Source organism: Eschrichtius robustus, chromosome 1 (genome assembly GCF_028021215.1).
Source record: "Eschrichtius robustus isolate mEscRob2 chromosome 1, mEscRob2.pri, whole genome shotgun sequence".
NCBI lineage: Eukaryota > Metazoa > Chordata > Mammalia > Artiodactyla > Eschrichtiidae > Eschrichtius > Eschrichtius robustus.
Window position 1 is genome coordinate 169,535,796 of NC_090824.1, and position 23,560 is coordinate 169,559,355.

Sequence of the window (23,560 nt, forward strand, 5' to 3'; positions counted from 1 at the left end):
CCAAAAAATAAATTAAAAAAAAAACCCAAAAAAACTTATCCAGGTTCTTGAATAACTTTTTAGTTTCTTAAAAATAAGGCGAATGTAACTTCCAACTATTTAAGTTTTCCATTTAATAAATATAGTAACAAGGTCCTTTCCTTTCTTTCTTTTATGGAATTATAGTTGACCTACAATATTATATTTGTTTCAGGTGTACAAAAATATGGAACACTTCACGAATTTTCATATCATCCTTGCACAGGAGCCATGCTAATAATCTCAGTATCGTTCCAATTTTGGTACAGGTGCTGCTGAAGTGATCACAAGACCCTTTGCTTTCTAATTTTAAGCTACCAGGTGTGCTTGTAAAAACACTGGCCTGCAGGTGGATCGTTTTTCTGTCTGGACACAAGCCCTCCTTAAAACAGCACAAAGGGAGGAAACGACATCCCTCGTGAACAGTGGGGGCTTGCAGACGTGAAGTGAAGATACACAGTGGACATTCAGGAGTCCCTGTGGCTGGCACCCGTCAGCCCTTCAGCCCTGACGTAGGGATGCTCCTGATACGGAATTCATCTCCTTCAGGAACCTCAGAATCGGTACCCGGGCACCAAGCAGGGCAGCTCTGACTGCCTGCTGTGGAAAGTCGACCTGGGTCACAAAGTCCACTCTGTACTGTACCCTAAATGGCATTAGTGACTCTTTCCGCCAGTGCCCTGGCATTGAGCGTTGATACGACCAACATAATCGTATGCGTGATGCTCACAGGCAGGCAGAGAAACCAACAAACGAAAGTGTTCATCTCAAGGACCAAAAGAATGCAGAGCTCTATCTTTTCGAATCAGTAATGAAACAGTTCACATGCAAGCTTCTGAAAACTCTTTCCCATGATAAATTTTGCGTTGCCTCAGTAAAGCTGAAAATGAGACGGCTCAACCAGGAGGATTGGATTTAATCTCACTTTCTCCATCCGCTTCTCCAGGTAGCTCACACTATTTGAAATTAGCTTTGGAAAAAGTAATCTGAAAACGTCTTTGAAAATAGAAGATACACAAATACAACGTGGGTTTTCCAGAGATGATGACCTAGGGACACTTAACTCAAAGAACACCATCCCCTTGTCCTCCCCCTCCCCCAAGGCCCCCGAGGCCACCTGCAGACCGCACCCTCCCTGCTGGTCAGTAAAGGAGAGCCTGGCCTCAAGGAGCTCAAGGCAGCAGACCCTCCAAGCCGCCCCCAAACGCGTGCACCTGGTCTCTGATTCTGAGGCTCGCTAGATCGAACAACACACCTGCTGGGAATTTTGGGGAAACACTCCTTCATGTAAAAACAAACACTGTTCATTTCGGAAATGGCTCAAAAGAGATAAGAGAGGATGTTATTACGGTCACTGCAGGATGGGCCAGATGAGAACGAGAACCGGACATTAAAGCGTAGTTGCCGAACTGGGCTTTTCCTTTCATCTAGGAAACTGATCTACCCCAACCAGAGGGGTCTGACTGAAGACGAGAAAGGAAAACACTGAGGTCCGGGGAAGCAGGGCAGCCTTCGCACAGGTCTGGAGCCTCCTGTGACATCTGAACGAGGATCAGAGGGGCAGGCGGCAGGTTGCGACGGCCTCCACGAAGGGACACATGTGAGCAGAAGCCCCGGGGAGGCCCGAGAGGGTGGACCACCTCTGGGGAGACAGAAGACTGCAGCGCTGGCTGGACACGGGAGGAGCGGGGGAAGGAGACTGGCCGGTGAGACGCACACAAACACCGACAGCTCTCTACGTTCATGACATGCTGAACATGGGTCATGACCCCTTATTTACTCTATAGAACAGACACTCAGCAGCATAAGTTACCAGTATGTCTCTCATCCTCAAGGACCACTAAAGCACAGAAGATGAAAAATGACGAAAACTTTACGATTAGAGAAGAAAACAGATCTCATACCCACAGCTACACTTTGAACCCATTACCAAAATGATGTGCTGACTTCGGACTCAAGACCTTTATTTACTATTTTTACCATACTCAAAGATTCTGTATCACTTTATGGTTTAAGTAGCCAAACACTCTGTAGATTATTACACATGAGGAGGAGAGTTCTCCATCTTTTAAATGTACTTTCAATTATGGTGAAATCACTTGTATGAAGGAATGTTGACAGCTCTGAATAAGAAAAACCATCAGCACTTGCCCAAATGCCCATTCCCCCGGGTGGCTCCCAGCAAGCCCCAGTGACCCTGTCACAATCCCCCTGGGGCCTGGAAAGAGCACGAGGGTCCCTGGGTACAGGGCTGAAGTGCTGAGGACAAGGAAGTGGCAGCTCCGAGATCTCAGCCCTCACCTGGCAGGGCCACAGGATTTCTTCACATCTCTCCACCCGCTTCTGCCTCATTCCATAAAAGTCTCTGGGACCAGGCCAGCCACTGGCTCAGCTGAACATCCTGCAAATCCAGCACACGGACCACTCAGGCGGTCACCACCAGAGCTGACCGGGGGCCATGGGACGCCAATGAGGGGCCGGTAAAAAGTTGGGGACGTCCAACCAAGGAGGAGGAAAAGGGGCCAGGGCAGCTGTGGACGATGTGGCATGACTGGGCAGAAAAGCTGGTTCAGGAACAGCCGGGCAGCTCCCCCTGCCCACCCCAGGAAGGTCCTCACCGTCTGTGAGGGACCGAGATTGCAGGCTGGACCCTGCAGGCATCCCTCGAGGGGCCCCCGTCCAGCCCATCCCATGCCGGTGCTCTGAGAAGGTCTGCTCCCCGCGAGACCCGCTCACTGGCAATGCTGGCCTGGAGGCAATGCTCAAATAGACAATTACAAAGCTTAGTCTTCATTTAAGGGTTTTAAAAAGCGTTTCTTGAAAAAAACAGATAAGTTCTAGAATATGAAATGCCTGTTTTTTTATATTGTTACCTTGGCTCCTTTGAAATGCGTATTTTCTAGCTTCATCTTGTAGACTTTCCGACAGAGACAACTCTCAAATAACTCCCTAAACCCAGACTGGAAGGGTATAATACACATTTCATTTACACCAATGCACACACACGTAGTGGCTTAAGGTTGTCGCTGGCTGTTTGCTTTTCAGCAGCCCTGAGTCAGGAGCTGATGGACCCACACTACCCCAACGTCACTTCCACGCAGGCAATGTGGGCAAGCAGATGGCGGGAAACCCCAGGCGGCAGGGATTTTGAGCAAGAAGTAACCAGAACAGGTAACCCAAGACCCTCAGCTGCCAGGAGCCTTGGAAACACCAGGGAGGGGGGCCCTCTTGTCACCCTGCGACACAACCAACTTTGGCTAAGAAGACGCTGAACCTGGAACACAGATGACCTTTGGGCTCTAACATTGCATTTTTCTAAGTGCACTCTGACATCAGGGTCCCTCACGCTGCACCAAACGAAAGTCCTACCTGCCTTGGCTTCAGAAAGCAGATCCGAAGAAGAAGGAAGGAAATCCTGCTGCTGCTCGGGGGGGCGTCTGTCCATCCTCCAGACGTGGGTGCCGCTCCCCAAGCTCCCCACCTCCTCCTGCCTTATTTCCTTAAACACTTTACTACCGGGAGCTGTCACCTCTCAACTATAGAACCGTTTCTTTCATCTAAAGGAATGTATTTAAGGGGTGCCTCACATAACACTCAAAGACAAACCCCCAAAGCAAGCAGGGGGTAAGAGGACGGGGCAGTCATGCCCCCTGAGAAGTGGAGGCGGCCGGAAGTGGGAGCGGCCGGAAGGGGGGCGGCGGGAAGTAGGGGCCGCAGGAAGTAGGGGCGGCAGGAAGAGGAGGCAGCAGGAAGGGTCAGCAGGACCTAAAGCCAGGGGCCGGGTCAGGCTGGAGGAGCCGCAGGAAAAGTGAGCAGAAATGGGTGAAACAGCCCAGAGGAGCCAAAAGGAAATTAACTGGATGACAAAGACCCAAACAATGAGCCGACAGGAAAGGAACCGCGCCCCACCCCCCTTCCTCCCAGCCTTGTGACAGTCAGCGGGGGTACTGACCGCACACAACAGAAGGATGGGACCAGAAATATCCCGGGTTTTAAATGCCAGGTCAATGCTACACCAAGGGACCCCTGAGAAGACAGCCACGGTCACCAGCTGTCACCAGACGGGACAGTGCAGGGAGAGAAAACTTAGAAACGTCCCCAAAGGCAGAGATCACAGGGCTTTCATGTCCAGCCGACACTTTAATAACTGTGTCCTCAGAGTGGGGGTGGGCATGGAGGGGTCACTGAAGTTCAAGTCTATTTACAAACCTCTGTCTTCGGAGGGACTAAAAACACACATTGACCTAACTGAGAGGTTAACCATGGGTGTCTGGCCCTGACTTCAAAACACAGGGAACACTCAGTCCTGCTGAGTGGAATCTTCGCAAGGGTCCGTGGACTCCACCTCTGGGAAGCAGACACCCAGGGAGGGGACTGGTGGCTCCGTCCCGGGGCCACACAGAAGGGACAGGCCTTGGCTGATGCTCCAGGCCGCCTTTGTGTCCAGTTTTGACAGTAATACATCCTCCAGGAAGGACGTGGCAAAAACACAGAAAAGAATAAAGGAAATAATATCCATCACCCCCTGGAGATAACCACTGTTCATGTTTTGACCTGGTTCCATTCAGGTGTTTTTTTTTTCCTGCACACATGCATTGTGCAAAACTGGAATTCTACTGTAGCAGGAATCTTGCTGTGTTTGCTTAACATAACATGAGGATTCCCCCAGGCCACTGAATATTCTTTGAAAATATGCTTTTAATGGCCATATAATTTAGAAATGACTACTATAACCATTCTGCTATTGCTAGAGATTCAGGTGGCTTCCAATTTCCAACTAAGATAAATAAAGCCACAGTGAGTATCCTCACACATACATTTTATTGATATCCCTGATTTTCGTATAAACCCTTCAAAGGAGGATGACTGAGTCAAAGGGTATAAACATTTGTTTCCCACAAGATTACACCCATCGACATTGCCTCCAGTGGGTATGAGAGCATTTATCCTCCTATATGCTGGCCCACACTGAGGATAAATATTTGAAAGACCTTTCACCAGTTTGGTGGAAAACGAAGGAAGGAAGGGAGGGAGGGAGGGAGGGAAGAAGAAGTGTTTTAATTTGCATTTCTCTGATTACTTGTGGGGTTCATCACTTTTCTGTTTATTTGCCTTTCATAGTTCTTCAGTGACATGCTGACCAGAGTTTGTTGCAGACTTTTTCCATCTGATGGTAATGTGTTCTTATTGATTTATGACTGCTTTTAGTATAATAAGGATGGATTGGCAGGTAGACAGTGTTATGTCCTGACTTGCCAATTCTGGTGAGGCACACGGGATGCTAATGCATTTGTGGTTAGCTGTTCCAATCTTTCCCTTATTATGTCTTCCACGCAAGTAGAGTGTCATGGTCCTTCAGCCGGGAATCCAACCCCGGGCTCCCCCACTGCGTGACCCTCTCTTTGCCTCAATTTCCTTGATTGAAAAAGGAAGATAATGAGAGTGCATTCACTACATGAGGTCAGTATGTGGCAGACAATCTGGTAGCTGGCCCTGAATGACCCTCCTCCTGGTGTTCACATGGAACCCCTTCAGGTCCAGCCTGAGGAGTGCCCAGGGGCCTGCCCACAGCCTCCGAGTGAGCTTGGAACCCAGGTCCCCCTGCCCTCCCTGGGCGGCACCTCGAGATGACGCAGCCCTGGCTGACACCTTCACTGCACCCTGGGAGACCCTGACCCGAGGACCCGGACAAGCCGTGCCCAGATTCTGACCCACAGAAACTGTGACGTACGAGCGTTGGTTGTTTTCCGCTGCTAAGTCTAGGGGGCGTTTTTTATGCAGCAGGAGATAACTAACACATGATACACGGAGGGTACTCAGAAGAGTGCCTGTGGCAGATTGCAAAATAGTCTAGCGCACGGCCACTCCTCCTGTGAAAAGACGGAGTCCTTCTCCCTGCCTGGAGCTGGGCTTGACTGTTAACTTGCTTAGACCAAGAAAGCAGAGGCACAGGTGAGGCAGAGACCTGAAAGGCACCTGCATATCGGGGCTTGCCCTCTTGCTACTCTCAGAACCCACTACCACCCTGTGAAGGAGCTCCCCCCTGCAGGGCTGAGACCACGTGGCCAAGTGACTCCTGATGTGCCCCCAGCTGACAACCAGCCCCACTAGACGTGCAGGAGGCCATCCCTGCAGACCCCTGAGTGGGCCCAACTAGAGAGCCACCCGGCTACACCCAGCACACATTCCCACCCCAACTCACAGGCTGAATGAGTTGCTGTTGGGAAGTTCCAGGGTGGTTTGTCATGCAGCACTTGCTGACTGACAGAGCTGCCATTCTCATTACCACTACTGTTATTCTTTAGGGATCAATTAGACAGCCACTCATATTTCTTAGCAGTGCATTTATGCTTTTACTTTTTACGTTATCCACTGGAAACTTACTGTGGTGTATGATGCTAGGTGAGGACCTAACTTAATGTTCTGCCACTCAGCCAGTGCTCCTTTCTGCACAAAACTGCATTACCTTGTTTTCATATATTAGAATCTAGAGGATTGTAGGATATCATTTCCATTCATCACTTCTGTTTGTATAGTAGCAAACCTTGAACCAATACCACATGAGTTCTGTTTTAATTTGGGCCAGGATACTATTATATGCTCTTCTGCTGGGGCACGCCAGGACAAACTCTCATTAATCCAACTGCAGGGAAGGTGTCAGAGAAGAACAGGGATATGAATCTAGGACCAGCAGGTGGAAGAGGTGGAGACAGTTGCCGTTACCTGAGGGAGGACCCCAAGGCACTGTCCTCTGAAATCAACACTAAACCCATTCCAAGTCTCTCCATCAGTCAGCGGTCAAACACCACAGGCTCTCTCCACGGGCAGCAGCAGGCACTGTAGGGGGATGGGCAGGGTGCAGGCAGAGATGGCACAAGGCCTGCTCTCCATGCTCACAACCTTATGGGGGACAGTCCCACACAAAACCTCTGCGGATTGTATTTCAAATACACACAAACACAAACTAACACAATACAAGCAACTTAATGGCTAAGGGGAGCTTAGGAGTCCCTGAGGGCAATCACGGAAGACTTCCTGGAGGAGGGTTTTCAGATTTTTGAGGCATAAGATTTAGCAAAGAGAGGGTGTGTGCAAAGGCAGCAAGCAGGAAGGAATAACTCATGTACAATGAGCAGATTTCCGTGGTTAGAGCAGAAAGTCTGAACAGATACACTAAGAAGTGAGTTTGATGAAGAGATAAGAATCAGTTTGATTGGGGGATCATTCAACGTTAGCTCTTCAAAACAAGTGGGCAAACAATGTTTTGTTAGGTAACATGGGAAGAGACCATAGGTGGAGCACTGACCCCTCTGCTATTTAAACAGTCTGTCATGGACACAGCATCCCCAAACCACTCCAAGACCTGCCTTCCCCAGAACTCTTAGGAAGTGGCAAGAGAGGGATCTCAAAGGCCAGGAGGTGTCACAGCCAGTGCAACTCCCAGCAGCAGAGATACAAGAGGCCAGCACGCCTGGCTGTCCATGTCCAGTCACTGATTCTTAGCAGCCGTGGGTAGGCTAAGAAACTGACTTCTTGGCTTCCTTACATTGTGGTGAATATCAGCTTTGATCCTAAAAGTTTAGAAATTAAAACGTGAAAATGAGTGGAGCCCTGATCTACGGGACCTGCTCACGGCCCTGAGGTCAGTAAGGGCACAAACCCTTCCCCGGTCTTTCATCCCTGGCAGACCTCCCACCCTGGGAAGCAGCTGTACCGTTCAAGACAGTGGCCCCGGCCCCGAGGCTTTGCGGGAAATCTGCACCAGAATTGACTCAGGCACTCGGGGCAGAGGTGCCAAAGGGGTCAGAGAGAGCCCTGAGCCCTGATTAATGCCCGTCCTGTGGGTGCTGACACCAGGGCCCAATTCCGCTGCCGTGTGCTTCACTGCGCCTGTTCTTATGTATCCCTGTGACTGTACTCATGGGTTAAGGGCAGAGGTTGTTCTGGCCAAGCTCCCCTCCTCTCTTCATGTCCCCACGGACCCTCGTCCCCTCCCCACCAATCAGCAAGAGGCAGGTACACCTGAGAGATGCCCCAGGGGCTCCTCAGAACCCAGATCTGCAGTCTGACCTTGTTTCCCACCAACGTGGACCACACAAACCCTGAACTCCATGCAGCAAGTTGGCGGCCAGACAGGAACCTCTCGCCCGTAACCTGTGGGTGGGGGGAGTGGCTTTCCCAGACCTGAAGGAAGGGGGTGTCTGGTCTCAGCCCCAAAGCGTAGGTCCTGAGCCCGGAGTCGGAGCCTCGGGCACCACAGAGCAGGACAGCAATCGAGCCCACCCAAGCCCCTGCTCAGCCTTGGAGGCGTCCCCAGGAGTGAGCCAAGGTCATGGTCACCCCTCCTCTGGACCCCAGGTCTGCCCAACTTCTCCCAGTGCCGTAATGTTTAAACGATCAGAGCTAGGAATACACTTTCATATAAAAAGGGCAAACTCCCTACTGAGGGAGATGACTATGTAATACAATGTTTTCTCTGGCTCTTACTCTTGTTCACTTTCTCTTGATTCTTAAGGAAGACACCCCTTTTCTTTCATGCAGCAGTATGTTTTTTTCTTAGATGCCACAGTACTTTTTCTCAGCTTGCTCTTCCTCAAACAAAGAGCCTCGTCCAGACCCACGTTTACTGTACCCGGAGTTGTGGATTTTCAAAGGTGTCTGCACTTACACTTTCCCAGGTGCGGGGCCAGGGCACCCACGGCCTCTGTCTCTGGTACATTTGATCGACAGGGGTCCCAAGAAACTGCCGTCTCCACCACTCGCTATGTGGTGCACAGCCGGCCTCCACCCACCGCTGTTCTTCTGGCCAACCCAGCCCTGGTTCTTCTGGCCAACCCAGGAGTTTGCTCAGCATGTAAGCTCGAAACAAACTAGAATGATGGGGAGGGAGGGACATGCTACGCTGGGGTGATAGCACCATAAAATTGTTGCTGCAACATTCCCTAGGCGAGAACGGTGAGTCCCCATCATCCTCCTGGAGGCCAGGCGCGCTGTGCCAGGGGGTGAAGGGAGCTGGGCAGGACCGCTGGCCTCATTAGGTACTCTTCACCGTTACTATAAGAAACAGTCATTTCTTAAGTTTTCATAGGTACAGTATGTTAATCAAACTAGAAGTCATACATTAGGGTATGTGAGGATTATCATGATGACCAAGGACTTATCACCCCGCAGAGAATGGCGTTCAGACCGGTTAAGGGACGTGGGTGGAGTGGCAAGGCCAGGAGGTGGTGAAGCCGGGGTCCCACGGAGACTTACCTTTCCCGAGTGACTCACCCCCCGCACCTATGCAGCAAGGCTCTCGGCCCAGGAAGGTGACGGGCCCCCTGCCCTCGCTCTGTGCTGGGGAATTCAACCTTTGTGCGGTGTCTTCTGTTAACACAATTCTCAATTCAGTCCCTGGATTGGCACAAATGCCATCAGAGCCACGTTAATATGTGACCAGCCTTCATCAAAAGTTGTAAAGTGATCTACTTTCCTATCTTAAGTATAAATACCTAAAGACAATGGCTTCAGACTAACAGTTCAATTCCAAAAAATAGGAAACCATCCACGTGTCAGTTGCAATTCTTAAATTAGCATGTCTAACTAGAGTCAAGTCATTGACATATTTGAGATATTTAGCAATTACAAAAAGATTGTCAGGCTTCTTCTAAGCTAAAACCTCTACACACTCACTGGAAAACTACAGATGCTGGCTGACCACCAGGTGAGGAGCGAACGTCCAAGCCACCAGCCTCACTTTCCCAATTAATAAGCACTTAGTGGTGAATAACACCTAGAAGTTAAGTCTTCTTAGGAGCACTAAATTGACAAGAAATAAAGCTACTCAGCTTTTCAGTTATTTTCTGATCTCTTTCTAGCTTTCACTTAATGGAAAAACTTGTCAAGTTACAACTTTATGTGCCTCACTCTAGAGCATTTATTTTCTACAAATGGGATTTTCTCAAGACAATAACTATATTGACAACACTAGGCTGATTGCAAGAAATGTGTTTTTACCTATTTTCATGAATGTTGGACATGCCTGATGCTGTCCTATTTTGTAAATTTACTGCCTTGTATTGTCACAGAAAACCCCGCTATCCTTTATTTCCCTTCATTTAATAAATGCCAACTTTATTTAATTCAACTGTCACATAAGTTTGTTAGCCAAATGTAATAGTTGAGACTGTGCTCCAAGTCAAGGCTTATACCAGTATCAAAAAAATCAGGGGCTTCCCTGGTGGCGCAGTGGTTGAGAATCCGCCTGCCAATGCAGGGGACACGGGTTCGCGCCCTGGTCTGGGAGGATCCCACATGCCGCGGAGCAACTAGGCCCGTGAGCCACAATTGCTGAGCCTGTGCGTCTGGAGCCTGTGCTCCGCAACAAGAGAGGCCGCGATAGTGAGAGGCCCGCGCACCGCGATGAAGAGTGGCCGCCCACTCGCCACAACTAGAGAAAGCCCTCGCACAGAAACGAAGACCCAACACAGCCATAAATAAATAAATAAAAATTAAAAAAAAAAAATCAGAAAATATGAGTTGGTTCCCCCTCCCAATTTTTTTTAAATTAATTAATTAATTAATTTTTGGCTGTATTGGGTCTTCGTTGCTGCATGCGGGCTTTCTCTAGTTGCGGTGAGCGGGGGCTACTCTTCGTTGCGGTGCGCGGGCTTCTCATTGTGGTGGCTTCTCTTGTTGCGGAGCATGGGTTCTAGGCATTCGGGCTTCAGTAGTTGTGGCACACGGTCTCAGTAGCTGTGGCTTGTGGGCTCTAGAGCGCAGGCTCAGTAGTTGTGGCGCACGGGCTTACTTGCTCCTCAGCATGTGGGATCTTCCCAGACCAGGGCTCAAACCCATGTCCTCTGCGTTGGCAGGTGGATTCCTAACCACTGTACCGCCAGGGAAGTCACCCCGCCCAAAATTTTTGATGATCCAAAAGTATACCAATATTTTACCCCAAATGAACTAATTATTCATTTGCTGGGTTTTTTAAAAAATTGTAGTAAAGTACATAGAACACAAAATTTACCATCTTAATCGTTTTTAGGTTACGGTTTAGGGGCGTTAAGTCCATTCACATTACAATCTCCAGAATGCTTTTCATCTGAAAATGAAACTCTGAAACTGAAACTCTGTCCTTTAAAGAACAACTTCCCATCGCCTCCCCCCGCCCCCCGCGGCCCCTGGCAGCCACCAGTGTGGCTTTCTGTGTCTGAATTTGACTCCTCTAGGTACTTCGTGTAAATGGAATTGTACAGTATTTACCCATTTGTGATTGGTTTATTTCAGTTAGCATAACGTCCTCAAGGTTCATCCAAGTTGGAACATGTGCCAGAATTCCCTTCCTTTTTAAAGGCTGAATAATATTCCATTGTTTGTAAAGACCACATTTTGTTTACCCATTCATCTGCTGATGGACAATTGGGTTATTGTGAATAATGCTGCTATGAACATGGGTGTGCAAATAAATATCTCTTCGAGTCTCTGCTTTCAATTCTTTTGGGTATATACTCAGAATTGGAATCACTTGCTCATATGGTAATTCTGTAATATTTTAAGGCTCCCATGCTGTTTTTCATTTGGTATTCTTAATAATACAACTGGATAGAGGGCAAGTGATGGCCAAGTGACTAGTGTACTCAGTGAGTTCTTGGGATCACTAAGAGTTCCATCACTACCTTTTTGGCAAAGCAACCCTTTTCTTTGGGGTGTGACCCCTTGTGTCCCAAATGCAGGCAGGCATTGGGCAAATGGTGGCTGCAGCTTATCATGGTAAAAAAGAAATTCCAACCAATTAGAACCCTTTACAATAAAAGAGATACAGAATTCTAATAGATATATAGTTTCTAATCCTCTTTGATAGTTTTTTAAAATAATGAAGAGTAGAAAATTCTGGTTAAAAGTGATAACTTGACCTTCTCCACCTCTATTCTGCCCCAAAACCTCACAGGCACAAAGCCCCAGGGACAGGAGATGGGTAAGTGTGACCCTGGGTAAGAGGATCCAACACATGTTTAAAGCCTAAACACAGACACGAGAGGGTAAGCTGGCAGCTGCGGGGGTGGGAGGGGGAGCTGGAGGCACAGGCTGACCCCTCGCAGAGTTCAGGAGGCTGTGGGGTCTGAACCACCAGGAATCTGGAAGGCAGGCTGCGGGGTGCCCACCGTGCTGAGGGCATGTGCAGAAATAGGGGATGTGTCCTTGAGCGCCCAGGGCTGAGAGGAAGCCTGGGCGCAGGGACTGACCTTCACCAGGCTGGAGGAGGCTGCTTGGGGGATGGGAGTGTTCCAAAACAGGGTTGTGGTGCTGGTCATCCAACTGCATCATTTACTAAAAACCATTGAGATGGACACTTACAATGAATCAATGGTGTAGCCTGTAAACCGTATCTGAATCAAACTTTAAAACAGATCGATAACCACAAATATATAGATGATCAAAATACTGAGACACCATCGACTGACAAATTTTAGATTTTTTTTCCTGCTACCCAGTGAACAATGAGTCTGAGAACAAGACAAAGTCAGTTATAAAAATGAAGAAATGATAACTGTACATGATCCAGCAATCCCACTTCTGGGTATACACCCCAAAGAATTGAAAGCAGGGACTTGAAAAGATATTTGAACACCCACGTTTATAGCAGCATTTTATTCACAACAGCTGAAGGCTAGAAACAACCCAAGTGTCCATCAACAGATGAATGGATAAGCCAAGTATAGTCTACGCATACAACGGAATATTTTTCAGCCTTAAAGAGGAAGGAAATGCTGACATGTGCTACAGTGTGGATGAACCTGCGGGACACCATGCTGAGTGAAACACGCCAGTCACAAAAGAACTAATACTGTTTGATCCCATTTCTTTGATGTCCCCGGAGCAATCAAATTCATAGAGATGGAAAGTCCAGTGGTGGTTCCCAGGGACTGGAGGGAGGGGAGAATGGGATGTGAGTGTTTAATGGGTGCAGGGTGTCAGTTCTGCAAGATGAGAAAGGCCTGGAAAGGTAATGGCTGCGCAGCAATGTGAATGTAGTGTTTTTTTATTGTTATTATTTTTATTCGAGTATGGTTGCTTTACAACGTTGTGTTAGCCTCCACTAAACAACAGAATGAATCAGCCATATACATACAGGCATCCCCTCCCAGTTAGGTCACCACAGTGCATTACATAGAGTTCCCTGTGCTATACAGTAGGTTCCCATCAGTTGTCTATTTTATGCAGATGGAGAGATATACCAATTTCTTGGACTGGAAGAATCAATATTGTGAAAATGACTATACTACCCAAAGCAATCTACAGATTCAGTGCAATCCCTATCAAATTACCAATGGCATTTTTCACAGAACTAGAACAAAAAATTTTACAATTTGTATGGAAACACAAAAGACCCCGAATAGCCAAAGCAATCTTGAGAAAGAAAAACGGAGCTGGAGGAGTCAGGGTCCCTGACTTCAGACTATACTACAAAGCTACAGTAATCTAGACAGTATGGGATTGGCATAAAAACAGAAATATAGATCAGTGAATGTAGTTTTTTAAAAAAATTTTCTTGAAGTATAGCTGATTTACAAAGTTGTGTTAATTTCTGCTGAACAGCAAAGTGATTGTTTTATATATTATGTATGTGTGTGTGTATATATATATATATATATATATATATATATATATATATATATATACTTTTTCATATTGTTTTCCATTATGGTTTATCACAGGATATTGAATATAGTTCCCCGTGCTATACAGTAGGACCTTGTTGTTCATCCATCCTATATATACTAGTTTGTATCTGCTAATCCCAAACTCCCAGTCCTTCCCTCCCCTACCTCCCTCCCCCTTGGCAACCAGAAGTCTGTTCTCTATGTCTGTGAGTCTGTTTCTGTTTCGTAGATAAGTTCCTTTGTGTTGTGTTTTAGATTCCACATATAAGTGATATCATATGGTATTTGCCTTACTCTGTCTGACTTACTTCACTTAGTATAATCATCTCTAGGCCCATCCAACAATGTGAATGTACTTAATGCCACTGAGCTGTGCACTTAAAAATGGTTAAGATGGTGAATTTCATGTTATGGATATTTTATCACAGTAAAAAATAATAACAAATGTCATTTTTTTCCCATAAAACTGGAATAAAAGCAAACGAGGAAGAGACCTGAAGCGGCTCCCTGGGGCTGGGGTGTGCATGCCCAGGGTGGGAGGGGCAGCTGTTTTCATTATCAGCCTGTCAACACTGTTTGACTTGCACTCTGTTGTGCACTAGATGGATTTTTTAATATTAATTTAAAAACATAATGGGAAGCAGCGGAGATGAAAAGAAAAGCAAATTGAGGAAGCTGCACGCCAATAAGCCCGGTGTCAATCACAGGCGGATGAGAGGGGATTATCCAAGCAGAAGGCTCCTGAGTACTGGGGAAGAAGTGCCAGGCCAAACCCATCTTGCTTTCCTTTTTAATAAGGTCAAGAGATTGGGGGATTAGAGGAATGCTAAGGAGATAAGGGTCTTTATTTCAGCAAGATGTTAACACATGGCCGGAGCAGCCCCCCACTGCATGGCCTTGGAGAGATGGAGGCAGGGGTCCCGGGCCCCAAGTAAGCCCTGGCCTGGCCTGGATAGTGGACAGTTACAGGTTCAAGTACATGAAGGATATGACATCAGCCTGTGCTCTGAAGGGCCACACCCCAAACCAAGATGAGATCATCTCAACAGTCTAGAATGCTAACTTTTAAAGTGAACAGAGGAACTCAGCAGTGTTGCAAATGCTCCGCATTTTGATACCAAAATTCATAAAATGCCACGAGCAGCAGACCACCGACAAAGGAAGAAAGCGTGGGGTTCTGGGTGGCCACCAGCTCCCCTGAAGGCAGCGGGCTACGCAGCTGGCAGATGCCCATACCACAGCAGAAACAGTCACCGGCTGTCACCCCACCCTGCCATGTCCAGAAGGATAAGACATCCAGAAAGCGCCAGACAAAAAGTGGGTGACAAGCCTTTGAATGTGCAAGGAGAACAAAAAGCCTTGCAGGGAATGGGGTGCAGAAGTGGTTTCTCCACTTGAAGGATTTGACGTGAAAAGGGGAGTAAGGAATTTTCCCAGCTCTGCAGGAAGAAGCAGGAAAGGAGAGTCACTGCAAAGTCCGATTTGGGTCAGTTAGCTCTGCCTGACCACGGAGCTCCCCATCACTGGCTCCAGGAGACGAGGTACTCCCAAATCAGAAATATCCCGGATGACACCCTGTGTTCTGCAGAGGGGTGATTTAACTGAACTATAAAAACCTAATATCCCACAACATAAGAATAACAGCAGCAATAAAAGGAAAGACTGACATTTATTCAGTTTTTATCATAGCCAGGCAATGCTGAGTACACGCTCGTTGCACCCTCACTTTGATATCTAATTCTTTGATATTTAATTCTTTGATATCTCAATTTTATGATCCATTATAAATATCATCAACAAACTAAAGAAAAATGAAGATATTTGATATAATCATGAGTTCTTCAGGATGATAGTCATATCGAAATGATTTTTAAATTCTTTAAGTTTAAAAGGAAAATTTTATCAGTTTAAAATAAAAACGAATTGCCTAATACTAACACCTAATTAGTATTAACACCAAACAGGCTTCCCCTTTTAGAGACATCAGTGGTACACCTAACAATTTTCAGAGTCAGAAAGTTCTCATGGAAGTAGGTGTTTCCTTTGTTTGTTTGTTTGGGACGTGGGATCTGAGATCACTGATACTAGATTAGGCCGGGCCTGGATGTGCCCGATGTTGATGAAATGCTAGGTCCATCCATTTATCCAACAAATATCTACTGAGTGCCAGGTGCTGTTCTACGTGCTGGAGAGTCGGCTGTAAACAACACAGATGCGGGTGGTCACCAAGAAACTAGGAGAAACAGGTACTAAAGATGCAGGAGGAAACAGACAAGACAGCTCACAGAGTGATGAATGCAATGCAGGGGGCAGGCCGGCAGCTGAGGGCTCCTTTAGGCTGGGTGCTGGGGAAGGGGAGCTCTGAGAAGTTGGTGAGACCACTGAAGGGATGCACGGGTTGGCTGTATAGGTTCTGGAGCTACTGAGGGGGTAGAGGGAGATTCTTCCCAGAGGTGGGGGTCAGGAAAATCAACATGAGCTGAGTGGGGAAAGGTCTCGCAGGACCTCAGGGCACGCTGAGAGTTTATGCAGGGTAGTGAGGAGGCTGGTTTATGTCTCTGCTGCTGGGCATAGAAGTGTGCAGAAGGGCAGGAAAGACAGCGAAGGGACTAGCAAGGAAGGTGCAGAGGATGGAGACGGGGGGCCAGCAGGGTGTGTCTGGCAGGCAGAGCCGAGGGGCGGGGTGAAGGAAAAGGAGGAATCAAGATGCCTCATAGGACACTGATTGATTTGCATATATTGAAGAATCCTCGCATTCCTGGGATAAACCCCTCTTGATCATGATGTATGATCCTTTAATGTGCTGTTGAATTCTGTTTGCTAGTGCTTTGTTGAGGATTTTTGCATCTATGTTCATCAGTGATATTGGCCTACAGTTTTCCTTTTTTGTGACATCTTTGTCTGGTTTTGGTATCAGGGTGATGGTGGATGTGATACACCATATGAACAAACTGAAGGAAAAAAACCATATGATAATCTCAATAGATGCAGAAAAAGCTTTTGACAAAACTCAACACCCATTTATGATAAAAACTCTCCAGAAAGTAGGCATAGAGGGAACCTACCTCAACATAATAAAGGTCATATATGACAAACCCACAGCCAACATTGTTCTCAATGGTGAAAAACTGAAACCATTTCCACTAAGATCAGGAACAAGACAAGGTTGCCTGCTCTCACCACTATTATTCAACATAGTTTTGGAAGTTTTAGCCACGGCAATCAGAGAAGAAAAAGAAATAAAAGGAATCCAAATCAGAAAAGAAGAAGTAAAACTGTCACTGTTTGCAGATGACATGATACTACATATAGAGAATCCTAAAGATGCTACCAGAAAACTACTAGAGCTAATCAATGAATTTAGTAAAGTAGTAGGATACAAAATGCACAGAAACCTCTTGCATTCCTATACACTAATGATGAAAAATCTGAAAGAGAGATTAAGGAAACACTCCCATTTACCACTGCAACAAAAAGAATAAAATACCTAGGGATAAACCTACCTAAGGAGACAAAAGACCTGTATGCAGAAAACTATAAGACACTGATGAAACAAATTAAAGACGATACAAACAGATGGAGAGATATACCATGTTCTTGGATTGGTAGAATCAACATTGTAAAAATGACTATACTACCCAAAGCAATCTACAGATTCAATGCAATCCCTATCAAACTACCAATGGCATTTTTCACAGAACTAGAACAAAAAATTTCACAATTTGTATGGAAACACAAAAGACTCTGAATAGCCAAAGCAATCTTGAGAAAGAAAAACAGAGCTGGAGGAATCAGGCCCCCGGACTTCAGACTATACTACAAAGCTACAGTAATTAAGACAGTATGATACTGGCACAAAAACAGAAATATAGATCAATGGAACAGGACAGAAAGCCCAGAAATAAACCCACACACATATGGTCACCTTATCTTGATAAAGGAGGCAAGAATATACAATGGAGCAAAGACAGCCACTTCAATAAGTGGTGCTGGGAAAACTGGACAGCTACATGTAAAAGAATGAAATTAGAACACTCCCTACCACCATACACAAAAATAAACTCAAAATGGATTAAAGACCTAAATGTAAGGCCAGACACTATCAAACTCTTAGAGGAAAACATAGGCAGAACACTCTATGACATAAATCCCAGCAAAATCCTTTTTGACCTACCTCCTAGAGAAATGGAAATATAAACAAATGGGACCTAATGAAACTTAAAAGCTTTTGCACAGCAAAGGAAACCATAAACAAGACCAAAAGACAACCCTCAGAATGGGAGAAAATATTTGCAAATGAAGCAACTGACAAAGGATTAATCTCCAAAATATACAAGCAGCTCATGCAGCTCAATGTCAAAAAACAAACAACCCAATGCAAAAATGGGCAGAAGACCTAAATAGATATTTCTCCAAAGAAGATATACATATTGCCAACTAACACATGAAAGGATGCTCAACATCACTAATTATTAGAGAAATGCAAATCAAAACTACAATGAGGTATCACCTCACACCGGTCAGAATGGGCATCATCAAAAAATCTACAAACAATAAGTGCTGGAGAGGGTGTGGAGAAAAGGGAACCCTCTTGCACTGTTGATGGGAATTTAAATTGATACAGCCACTATGGAGAACAGTATGGAGGTTCCTTAAAAAACTAAAAATAGAACTACCATATGACCCAGCAATCCCACTACTGGGCATATACTGTGAGAAAACCATAATTCAAAAAGAGTCATGTACCACAATGTTCACTGCAGCACTATTTACAATAGCGAGGACATGGAAGCAACCTAAGTGTCCATCAACAGATGAAAGAATAAAGATGTGGCACATATATACAATGGAATATTACTCAGCCATAAAAAGAAACAAAACTGAGTTATTTGTAGTGAGGTGGATGGACCTAGAGTCTGTCATACAGAGTGAAGTAAGTCAGAAAGAGAAAAACAAATACCATATGCTAACACATATATATGGAATCCAAAAAAAAAAAAAAGTTCTGATGAACCTAGGGGCAGGACAGGAATAAAGACGCAGACATAGAGAATGGACTTGAGGACACGGGGAGGGGGAAGGGTAAGTTGGGACAAAGTGAGAGAGTGGCATGGACATATATACACTACCAAATGTAAAATAGATAGCTGGTGGGAAGCAGCCGTACAGCACAGGGAGATCAGCTCGGTGCTTTGTGACCACCTAGAGGGGTGGGATAGGGAGGGTGGGAGGGAGACGCAACAGGGAGGGGATATGGGGATATATGTATACATATAGCTGACTCACTTTGTTAAACAGCAGAAACTAACACAACACTGTAAAGCAACTATACTCCAATAAGGATGTTAAAAAAAAATAAAATAAAATGGATAACCAACAAAGACCTCTGCTCAATATTCTGTAACAACCTAAATGGTAAAAGAATTTTAAAAAGAACAGATATGTGTATATGCGTAACTGAATCACTTTGCTGTACACCTGAAACTAACACAACATTGTAAATCAACTGTACTCCATTATAAAATAAAAAGTAAATAAATAAATACACTGGGGCAGGGCGGTGGGGGAAGATGCCTCATAGGTTTCTGACACGAGCCACGGACAGGTGGAAAAGCCATTCTTTGGAGATGTGCCCAGGGAGTTTCCCACCCAAAGTTCAAATCCAAGCAGTTGCCAAAACGGTAACTGCCAGACTTGTGGTCGGTCCATCTCCCACTACACAGGGACAGGTTGTGGCAAAACATCACTGTCACCCTCAGAGACCAAATGTCCAGAATAAAGTATGACCCTGCTTGCAGGGAGGCGGCTTGGCTAAAATGCTAAGGAAAGGACCGCCGAGTCTTCCTGTCCCAGTTACAGGCCCTCCCTGAGGCTGGGTCAGAGGGATTAAATGCAGGGATCTCAGCGTGAAACAATCACATCATCCTGCTTTCATCATGTCGTTCCTTATAGGACCAGGATCATTACCCTTAAGATTTGAAGTTGAACTGCCAGGCACAGAACCGTCCGGCTCTGCTCCCTCCCAGAGGCCCATTCTGCAGTGACTCACTCACTTTTAAATGCACTGTTTCTTCCTCTCCCACACCCCACATTCAGGACACCCACAGCCCATTGCCCTTCTCCACTCTCCACTGGACAAACCCCATCCATCTACCACACCCGGCTCAAGCGCGCCTCCTCCTTGAAGCCTCTTCCGATTGCTCCTGCCTACAACCATTCACCGGCATCCGGATGTTGAACCACTGCCTTGAGACCCCACACCGCTCTAGACCCCCATCACTCCTTCTCCTGAGGACAGATGGCGTGTGCTCCTCCAAATGCAAAAGTCATCACTGCTTTGCTTTTATCCCCCAAAAGACCTAGAACAACAGTGTTTCCAGTACCAGGAGCAAACCCCTCCCAACTACTGATGGATTGGTGAAAGTTTACAAAATTGTGAAGCCATAAATATTTCTAAATGTATAGCGAACATACTATAATTGAGAAACTCCAACCTGGCAAACATTCGTTTTACAAGCTGATCCTTGAGGTGGGGTCTGATGTGCAGTGCTGGACCACCAATCACGCTCAAAAGTGAGCGATTAATAGAAGGGAAGACAGATAAACAATCCGAGTGGATATTTGCAGAGTTGATTATACTAATTAGCAAACCTTCAACTGTGTCTTAAGTTTTTTTCTCAATTATTATTCGGAATGCATTTTTATTAAACTTTGAACATTATTTTAAAATACAGTCCTAATCATTAACCAACAAATAGATCATTTGCTTACAGTCAGATGACGATTAACTCTGTTTTGAAACTGTTGAATATGTAAAGATTTTCTTATATAACCCTAGTTCAGGACTCCAGCAACTGTGAGCCTATACCAAAACAGTGCAAATATCAATTTTTTAAAAATTTCTTCTAGTTTAAGGTCATACCTCTCATAGGACCTGCACAAAGGCCATTTCAGCAACCCTGCTTGGCCGAAGGCTGGGAGACATTTTTTCCCCCAGGCTCAAGCCAGGATGGGGCTGACACCGGAGCTGGGTAAGGGGGGGGGTTGTCCAGGGTGGCCCCCCTCCCATCCTGACAGTCTCCTTCCCAGAAATTCTGACACCTGCTACAACATGGACAAACCTTGAGGACATCATGCTAAGTGAAATTAGCCAGTCACAGAAGAGCAAATATTGTATGATTCTACTTATATGAGGTCCCTAGAGGAGTAAAATTCCTAAAGACAGAAAGTAGATGCTGGGTGCCAGGGGCTGAGGGAGAGGCGGGTAGGGAGTTAGTGTTTCATGGGGACAGAGTTGCAGTTTTGCCAGATGAAAAGAGTTCTATGGACGGATGGTGGTGACGGCTGCAGAGCAATGTGAATGTACTTAATGCCACTGAACTGTAAACTTAACAATGGTGAAGATGGTCAATTTTTCTTATGTGTATTTTACCAAAATTAAAAGCAAAAAAAAAAAGTCTTCTTCCAGCCCCAAAGGCTGGCTTCAATTCAAACCTCCCAGGAGGAACCCAGCAGGGCCCCTCCTGAGACCCCAGCTGCAGTGAGGAATGCTCGTGGCAACATTGCCACCTCTGTATTTCTGTCCACGCTTGAATTCTCTTTACCACCATGGGAGTACTTTGCTCTCTTTTTCCAAAATCAACGCCCATGGGTACTCAGAAGGAAGAGCTAAAACCACTGATTTTCTACAAGCAAGCAGCAGGGGGGTGGTATTACGTATGTTCAACACAGCTTTAGAAAGTGTAGAATGGATTTCTTTAAATCGCCAGGAGCCTAAGAGCAAAGAACTGATGCTGAATTAAATAACCCTTCACAAACACACCGCAGAAAATCACAACATGCTCGTAATACTGGCAGAATAGGGCAAAGCTGACTGAGGAGGGGGAGCCCGCATCCCCCACGTTTGCTGCGTTTCTGGTACCCAATTCGCCGTAAGTGCAGCCTCCCTGGGCCCGTGTGTCCTGTTCCCGGGATACACGCTGCCTGTGAGCAGGGCGGGCATGTTCTCAGGCCTCACCCCAGGGCAAACTTCCCCTCAACTCACCACCTCCCTCTCTCACACACAGCCCCACCCCTGCAGGCCAACCCAGGGGTGGTACATCCCTGTCACTGGGGCCGCCAGGCCCCTCCCCTCATCACGGCTGACACTGCCAGTCAATCATGTCACAGCCCAGATGCACCTCAAAAATCCTTCTCAATCCTTCCAGAAACTGCCGGAAGCCACAATCAACTGATGGGCATTGGCAGGTGATGGATGCACCTGAACAGTCCTGAGAGTGGCCAGCCAGCCAAAGAGAGTGCCTTCCAGGTGTGTGAGATGAGACAATCCCTCAGAGGTGCTGAACAATTCCTTCCTTTGACCCTCTTCCTAGATTAGCTCATTGCTTAATTGCTAATTAATGCTCATTTCTTGATACCAAGTCACCATTACAAATTGCTCTGGTTCATCCAGTCATTTGACAAACATCATGTTTTGTTCTACATCAGCAACCAGTGCTAGGCATGATCTTACAGGGTCCTAAAAGACTGGCTACGGGTCTTTGGTTCCACACGGGCCACGCGGGCAGACATAGGTGATCCCAAGGCTGCGCGGCTCCCCGAAACCAGCCATGTGGACCCACTGGACACTGTGTCCGCACTTTGTCCTCCAGCGCCTTCTTCTGAAAAAGCGAGCGTCTGCCCCAGCCACCCGAGGCTCGGCATCGCGGGGAGGGCAGGGCGCCCGGGGGTCAGATGTGAGTTCGGGGACCCTCTCCGTCCCTCCAGCTGAGCGCCCCGGGAGGCACTTCCAGGCAGGGACGGAAGTGGACACGGCGCAAAGGGGGGACAGGCGCCCCCGTGGGAGCCCCGAAGGGCGGGGCCGGGAGGATGCAGAGACGGAGGCGCATGCAGCCGGGAGGAGCATCCCAACCCGGGAGCGACGGGAGGGTGAGCCGCAGTCACTTAATCCCGCGCGTCCCCCCCCCAAGAGCTTGGAACCCCGCTATTAACACTTCAGAGAACAAGGCTCTCCTGACAGCACCGCTGGCCTCCTCTCCCTCTCCAGGGACCGCTTAACTGCTGAAGCCCTGACCCTAACCTCATGGTCTAATGTCAGTGGTGACAATTCAGCAGAGGATAGAAGAGGAGGAAGACGCCAAACCCACCTTAAATATGCTTTAGACTAGGCAGCTCTGCCTTCAGAGTGTGTCTGTATGTGTATACAGCCATGTACACATGCATGCACACTTACACATATACACATACACAGACATACACAAATACACACATGCACATAGATGCACGCTTACACATACACACACCGATATACACTTACACACAAATACATATACACACAAATACACACTTACACATACATACACAAATATACACTTACACACATGTACCAAAAATGCACTTATACACACACACACACACATATCCAACATATACACACATACAGACACATGTACAGACATATAAAATACACATATACACACACGTGCACACATGTACACAAATACACACATATACACATGCACACATACATATCAGACTCCTCTTTTCTCTAGCTTTTAAAGATTTCAGGGTTAAGCTTACAAGCACCTACATTTGATGACTAGAAAGGGAATGAAAATGCATTATAAGTATCTGCTGAAGGAGGACAGGCAGCAACTGGCGGGTGGGTACCCTTGGTCCCTGATTTGGGGTGGGGGGAAGGAGGGGAGGGGTGAGGGCTGGGGGCAGGAGGAGGAGGGAGCAGGACAGCCCACCAGCACCCACCCCCACCTTCTATGCCCAGCACTGCAGCCGGTGTCCCCGTTGGACAGGACAGGCTTTGCTCCCCACTTTCACCTGGGCAACAAGCATCCCCACAGGTGTGTGCGGCCCCTCCCCCCACCCGCAGTGTCACGGAG

The 23,560-nt window shown here is 46.8% G+C and overlaps 1 protein-coding gene and 1 non-coding gene across 3 annotated transcripts in view; both read right to left on the bottom strand.

Moving 5' to 3' along the window:
* Positions 1 to 23,560, bottom strand: part of ENTREP2 (endosomal transmembrane epsin interactor 2) — a 414,304-nt gene that overhangs the window by 271,487 nt on the left and 119,257 nt on the right. The window lies entirely within an intron of this gene.
* Positions 200 to 306, bottom strand: LOC137777734 (U6 spliceosomal RNA). The gene has a single exon (XR_011076605.1). It is a non-coding gene; the product is annotated as a U6 spliceosomal RNA (small nuclear RNA).